The sequence below is a fragment of the Rhincodon typus genome, chromosome 6, assembly GCF_021869965.1.
Source record: "Rhincodon typus isolate 14 chromosome 6, sRhiTyp1.1, whole genome shotgun sequence".
NCBI classification, from domain to species: Eukaryota; Metazoa; Chordata; class Chondrichthyes; order Orectolobiformes; family Rhincodontidae; genus Rhincodon; species Rhincodon typus.
In genome coordinates this window covers 96,303,537-96,311,215 of record NC_063337.1, presented here as the reverse complement: position 1 = coordinate 96,311,215, position 7,679 = coordinate 96,303,537, and the positions used below count along the sequence as shown (strand labels likewise).

General features: G+C 43.7%; 1 protein-coding gene across 8 annotated transcripts in view; it reads right to left on the bottom strand.

The window, feature by feature from the left end:
- Positions 1 to 292: 292 nt before the first annotated feature.
- LOC109913308 (nectin-3-like) overlaps positions 293 to 7,679 on the bottom strand; it is a 97,626-nt gene continuing 90,239 nt past the window's right edge. For 6 of the 8 annotated variants that reach the window (XR_007262346.1, XR_007262347.1, XR_007262345.1 and 3 more), the window contains 2 exons: positions 5,941 to 6,796; positions 293 to 1,312 (listed from right to left, as the gene is read on the bottom strand). The gene's annotated coding sequence lies outside the window, so the exon portion shown is untranslated. The remainder of the gene's footprint in view (positions 1,313 to 5,940; positions 6,797 to 7,679) is intronic. The other 2 variants (XR_007262344.1, XR_007262350.1) reach the window with 2 other exon arrangements.

Here is a 7,679-nt window from a genome sequence, read left to right as displayed (position 1 = left end):
CCTACCTACTAACCTCATCCCACCCTCTTGACCTGTCCATCCTCCCTGGACTGACCGATCTCCTCCCTAACTCCCCACCTACACTCACCTTTACTGGCTCTATCCCCGCCTCTTCGACCTGTTTGTTTCCTCTCCACCTATCCTCTCCTCTATCCATCTTCTATCCGCCTCCCACTCTCTCCCTATTTATTTCAGAACCCCCTTCCCCTCCCCCTTTTCTGATGAAGGGTCTAGGCCTGAAACGTCAGCCTTTCTGCTCCTATGATGCTGCTTGGCCTGCTGTGTTCATCCAGCCCTGCACCTTGTTGTCACAGTACTCCAGAGGTGGCCTCACCATCACCTTATACAGCTGCAATAAGAAATTCTCTATTTGCATCATTCTCGTGTGGTCTCGGGTTATAAGAAAATCACACAATAGCCATGCCATTTAAACTAATGGGGCCAGAATCGTGTTATAGCCAATACAGGTAAGGAAAGTTCACGTTCTACAAATTCTTCAATCGCATTAAAGCCAATTTGTGTTGAAGAAACATGCGTTATAGCATAACTGATTGTACAATTGTTGATATAGCTCCCTGTGTACATTCTCAAGTGTTAGTTAATATTAACTGTTTGCTGTCCATCTCAATCCAAGTCTGTGTGTTTAGGGACAAAACAGACACATCTTCCTACACCTCCCCAGGTCCAATCAAGAGATTGGGAACAGCAACAAGATCAGGAAAGAGGTAGCCTTGATTGGCGGAGCTCAAGCTGGCCTGCATGTGAGAGACAGAATCTGACTGACATTGGGGGAACACAACCTTTCTCCCATTTGTCACCTCCTGATTGAATTTTCTCAACTGTTTGGGGTCATTCACAGAGTCAACATGATGCTAACCCTGGATACTTCCAGTGCTGCCGCAGTCATGCTCAACAATTCAAGTTAATATTCACCTTACCCCATGATCATTATCTTCATCTGTGACTAATTTTGTGTGAAATTGTGACATTTGTTTCTTTGCAACAACCACTGAGGAATGTAAAAACAAAAACTATAATCTCTTCAAACATATAACTATGCTTTTGCATACAGAAGGCTTAGCACTCGGTTATTTAGACTTATACTCCATAGTTAACACACACATGTTCACATCCAAATCAAAGATAACTTCGAGAAAACTCCAGAAAGCTGTTAAGGTGATTGTGACATTGGTGTGCTCCAGTTTTCAGTCAGACCGGTGCTCTGTTTCCAGTTTCAGCCCTGTTCCAGTCGATTCTGTCATTATGTTGATTGAACATCTGGTTCAATGTCCTCCACTTGCCCTTCTTCAACCTGTGGGCAAACAGAAATACAGATCATCCATGATGTAGTGCAGTGCTGTAACAGGCTCAAAGTGCTGAACAGCCCACTGAGGGGAAGGGGAAGGAGGTGGGGAGGGAGAGGGAGGGGGTGGGGGAGGAGGGCAGTGGAGGGGGAAAGTGAGGCATGAGCGAGGGCAGTGAAGGGGGATAAGTGGGAAGAGGGGTGGGTGAGGTGCGGTGTAGACGAGAACCCGAGAAAATGGTGACAAGGCATTCTCACTCCCACCCATCCTCAGTCCTACCATGTCCTTAACTTCCCCCCGCCACCTCCTCACTTGCCCCCATCTCCTCACTCCTCTCCCACTGATACCAGTTTTAAAACCACATGTGTTTTTTCTCTGCATGGGCAGTGTGGACTTCGTTATGATGTCACACATAAATTGTACATGATGATGTGTTAGTCTGGAACCATGCACGTGCGCAGTTGCCCACGGCCTTTTGTTTACTAACTCCTAGAATAGGAACTTATCAAAAGTCTTTGAAACTCCAAATAAAGAATCACAGATATATAGCATAAAACAGACCCTTCAGTCCAACTCGTCAACACTGACAAGATATCCTAAATTAATCTAGTCCTATTTGCCAGCATTTGACCCATATCCCTCTCAACCCTTTCTATTCATATGCCTATCCAGATGCCTTTAAATGTTGTAATTGTACCAGGCTCCAGCACTTCCTCTGGCAATTCATTCCGTACACACACCATCCTCTGCATGAAAATGTTGCATTTTAGGTCCCTTTTAAATATTTGCCCTCTCACCTTAAACCTATGCCCTCTCGTTTTGGACTCCCCTGCCCTCAGGAAAAGACCTTGTCTATTTACTCCATCCATGCCTCTCATGATTTTATAAACTTCTAGAAGATCACTCCTCAGCCTCCAATGCTTCAGGGAAAATAACCCCAGCCTATTCAGCCTCTCCCTGTAGCCCAAATCCTCCAACCCTGGCAACATCCTCGTAAATCTTTTCTGAACCCTTTCAAGTTTCACATCATCTTTCCTACAGCAGTGAGACCAGAATTGAACACAGTATTCCAAAAGTGGCCTAACCAATGTCCTGTACAGCCAAACATGATCTCCCAACTCCTATACTCAATGCACTGACCAGTAAAGGCAAGCGTACCAAACGCCTTCTTCACTACCCTGTCTACCTGCGACCCCACTTTCAAGGAACTATGAACCTGCACTCCAAGGTCTGTTTGTTTGGCAATACTCCCCAGGACTTTACCATTAAATGTATAAGGCCTGCCCTAACTTGCCTTTTCAAAATGCAGCACCTCACATTTATCTACATTAAACTCCATCTGCCGCTCCTTGGCCCATCGGCCCATCTGATCAAGGTCCCGTTGTACTCCAAGGTAACCTTTGCTGTCCATTACACCTCAAATTATGGCGTCATTTGCAAACTTAGTAACCATAATTCTTATATTCACATCCGAATCATTTACATAAATGACAAAAAGCAGTGGACCCAGCACCTGTGGCACACCACTGGTCACAGGCCTCCAGTCCAAAAAGCAACCCTCCACTATCACCCTCTGTCTACTACCATCGAGCCAGTTCTGTATCTAAATGGCTGGTTCTCCCTGTATTCCATGTGATCTAACCTTGTTAACAGTCTGCCCTGAGGAACCTCGTCGAGCGCCTTACTGAATTCCATACAGACAATGTCCACTGCTCTGCCTTCATCAATCCTCTTCTTCACTTCTTCAAAAAACTCAATCAAGTTCATGACACATGATTTCCCACACACAAAGCCATGACAACCAACCGTAATCAGCCCTTGCCTTTCCAAATACATGTAAATCATGTCCCTCAGAATCCCCTCCAACAACTTGCCCATGACTGATGTCAGGCTCATCGGTCTATAGTTCCCTGACTTTTCCTTAACATCTTCCTTAAAAAATGGCATCACATTAGCCAACCTCCAGTTTTCCGGCACCTTACCCATGGCTATTGATGATATAAATACCACAGCAGGGGCCCAGCAATCACTTCCCTATCTGCCCAGAAAGTTCTAGGGTACACCTGTTCAGGTCCCAGGGATTTATCCACCTTTATGCACTTTAAGACATCCAGCACCTCCTCCTCTGTAATATGGACACTTTTCAAGCTATCACTATTTATTGCCCCAAGCTCTCTAGCTTTCATATCCTTCGCCACAGTGGACACAGATGCAAAACACTCGCTTAGTATCTCACCCATATACTGTGGTTCCTCACATAGGTGGCCTTGCTGATCTTTAAGCGGCCCCCTTTTCTTTCTAGTTACTCCATCGTCCCCAACATATTTATAGAATCCCTGTAGAGTCTCCTTAGACCGTTTTACCAAAGCTATCTTATGTCCCCTTTTTGCCCTTTTCATTTCCTCTTAAGTATACTTCTACTGTCCTTATACTCTTCTAGGAATGCACTCAATCCTTGCCGTCTATACCTGATGTATGCTTCCTTCTTTCTCTTGACCAAAACCTCAATTTCTCTAGTCATCCAGCATTCCCTACACCAACCAACCTTGCCCTTCAACCTAACAGTAACATTCCGTCTCTGCACTCATGTTATCTCATTTTGAAGGCTCCATACTTTACGTGCAAATATCCGCTCTCAATCAACTTTTGAAAGTTCTTGCCTAATACTGTTGAAATTGGCCTTCCTCCAGTTTGGAACTTCAACTTTTAGATCAGATGTATCCTTTTCCATAATTATTTTAAAACTAATAGCATTATAATCACTGGCCCCAAAGTACTCCCCCACTGACCTCAGTAACTTGCCCTGCCTTATTTCCCAAGAGAAAGTCAAGTTTTGCTCCTTCTCTAATAGGCACGTCCATATACTGGATCAGAACATTTTCTCATATACACTTAACAAATTCCTCTCCACCAAGCCCTTCACATGATGGCAGTCCTAATCTATGTTAGGAATGTTAAAATCCCCTACCATTACCACCCTATTATTCTTACAGATAACTGAGATCTCATTACAAATTTGCTTCTGAATTTCCCACTGACTATTGTGGGGTCTATACTTCTCAGTTCCACCCAAATAACTCCCTGGATGTACTCCCCGGAATATCCTCCCTAGGTACAGACATAACGTTATTCCTAATTAAAAATAGCACTCCCCCTTCTCTCTTGCTACCTCCTTTCTATCCTTCCTATAGCATCTGGAACATTAAGCTGTCAGTCCTGTCCATCCCTAAGCCACATCTCCATAACTGCACAGTCCCATGTTCCCAACCATGCCCTGAGTTCATATGCCTTATCTGTCAGGCCTCCTGCATTGAAGTTAATGCAGTCTAATTTATTGGTCCTACCTCATTCTCTGCTTTGCTTCTGCCTGCTTTGACTATTTTACTTGCTCCTTTTCCCAACTGGACCAGCCTCAGTCAGATCGCTTTTCTCACCATCTCCCTGGGTTCACCAGAACCCACTCCCCACTCCCCTACCCCCCACCCCCACCCCACCAACTCCTTACTAGTTTACATCCTCCTGAGCAGCTCTAGCATATCTCCCCACCAATATATTGGTCCCCTTCCAATTCGGCACAACCTGTCCTTCTTATGCAGGTCACTTCTACCCCAGAAGAGATTCCAATGATCCAAATTTGTGAATCCTTCTCCCCTGCACCAGCTCCTCAGCCACACATTCATCTGCTCTATCCTCCTATTCCTACTCTCATGAGCATGTGACACTAGGAGTAATCCAGACATTATTACACGAGGACTTACTTTTTAATCCCCTGCCTAATTTCCTTTATTCTTTCCTCAAAACATTGTCCTTTTCTTTTTCCTACATCATTGATTCCAATATGTACAACAACTTCCTGCTGGTCACTATCCACTTTGAGAATATTCTGCACCCTCTCCAAGGCATCCTTGACCCTGGCACCAGGCAGGCAACACGCCATTCTGATGTCTCATTGTCGGCTACAGAAATGTCTGTCTATGCCTCTGACTAGAGAGCCCCCATCACAGTTGATCACTTGGAACCTGATGTGCCTCTTGTTATGGTAGAGCAGTCTTGGTACCGGAAACCTGGCTGTCATTGCTACATTCCCCTGAGAATCCATCACCCGCTTCATTTTCAAAAACAGCGTAATTGATTGAGATGGGATAGCCACAGGAGATTTCCACACAACCTGCCTACTTCTCCTACCTTACCTCAAGGTAACCCATCTATCCGACTACATCTGCTGTTTTCCTACCTTCCCGAAACTGCCATCCATCGCATCCCCTGGCTCCTGTAGATTCCTCATTGGCTCTAACTGCTGCTCCAGCCTATCCCTGCGACCCGATACGATTTGCAACCAAACATATTTCCTGCAGATGTAATCTTCAATAACATGGAAACTACCCCCATATCTCCCACATCTGACAGGAAAAGAACATCACTCTACTAAAGGCTTTGCACCTTAACAATCTACAGACCCAGAAAATAGCATAGTCTTACTGCTCTAAAAACACCACTCTAGGACAACTTGGTACCCATGTTTTATATTTTAAAATTTAATCAAGAGACAGATCTCAATAAAACATATGAACAAAAAATCGCCCTGCTAACCAAGAAAAAGAGTAAGATTAGACTTAAAAGAACACTGAGCTGTTACCTGCTGTGAGATACTGAGATCTCTCCAAGATCAGCTGTGAATTTCACTGTTCGTTTTTCTTAGACCAAACTCTGATGTTCTGAGATGCTTGTAACTGCATAACACAGGCAGTCAGTTGTGAAGTTTCACTGCTCCATTTTTTGTCACTTCCCACATGATTCTTGCACTCTCTCTTTCCTCCCGTTTTAAAGCACTGCTGTTTTGATCTTTTTTCCGAAGTTCCAAAACAAAGCAACAGCTTATAAATCAGTAATTACTGTTCCAAGAAATCGAGGAAATCAGCTCTAACACCGAAAAAAAACCTCAAAAAAGGAGGAGCTCTTGCAGCCAATATTATCTCCTGTTCTCCATCTTGGATTTTGAGTAATATCTTCATAAAACTCCAAAAGTTTTGTCAAACATAATTTGCCTTTTATGTCAGGTGGTATCACATCCTGTTCAAGAGGTTTGAACATTTTCCCAATTATGTACATCAAACTACAGGTCTGTAGTTTCCCTCTCATCCCCTTCTTAAATGGTAAGGTTATTTTTGCTACTTTCCAGTCTGTAGCTTCTTTTTCAGAAACTGTGGAAGTTTGAAAGATAAATTTGAAAAAAAAAAGAACTTAGAAGGTTGAAATCTCCAGGAAAGTCTGCAAATGGAGTTTGCTTGTCCAAGTCAAGATGACAACTGCTCCCCCACCCAACCATTGGGAGCACACGAAAGGCAAAGGAATCTCCAAGTTTCTGATACACTCAGCAGCATTGTGTTTAAAGGTGAAAATACTGAGCATGTTTCTTAAATATCTTTGAGTATATCTTTGTTTTTACCTGAGAACTTTCACTTTGGCTGCGCTGGGAGGATTGCAGTCTCATTCTATAGGGGAAAAAATGCAAGTATGATTACCAGATTATGTAATAATAACCATGTATTTTGAGTCATAAGGGAGTTAGCTATTATACTGGGTCTGTGGCAAGAGGCAAAAAGCACATTTGACCTCATCCTCACCAATCTGCCTCCCTGTAGAGGCATCTATCCATGACAATATCAATAAGAGTGACCACCACACAGTTTCTGTGGAGACGAAACTTCTATCATGTTGTGATATGCTAAGTGGGATAGACCTCGAACAGGTCTAGCAACTCTTGACTACACAGCCATTAGGCACTGAGGTATGTGAGCAGCAGCAGAATCCTGCTCCAACACAATCTACAACCTCATGGCCTGGCAATGCCCCACTCCAACCTTACGATCAAGACTGGTTCAATGGAAAGTGCACCAGGAGCAGCACCAGGCATACCTGAAAATAAAATCTCAATCTGTGAAGTTACATAATAGGGCTACGTGTATGCCAAACAGCATAAACAGCAAGTGACTGAACTAACGATTCCACAACCAATAAATCAGATCAAAGCTCTGCAGTCCTGCCACATCTAGTCCTGAATAGGGGTGAACAACTAAACAACTGAGAGCTGGAGGAGACTCCACAATAATCCAATCCTCAATGATAGAGGAAGACAGCACATCAGTGCAAAAGATAAGGTATTTGCAATAATCTTTGGCCAGAAGTGGTCAGTAGACGTTTGATCTTGGCCTCCTCCAGAGATCCCAACATCACAGGTGACAATTTTTAGCCAATTTAGTTCACTCCACATGATATTAAGAAATGGTTGAAGCCACAGGCAAGATTCCTGAGCAGAGTTTGTACTGATGTAGAGTATCTTGCAACATCCTTGGACTCCCTTTCAACAGCACTATA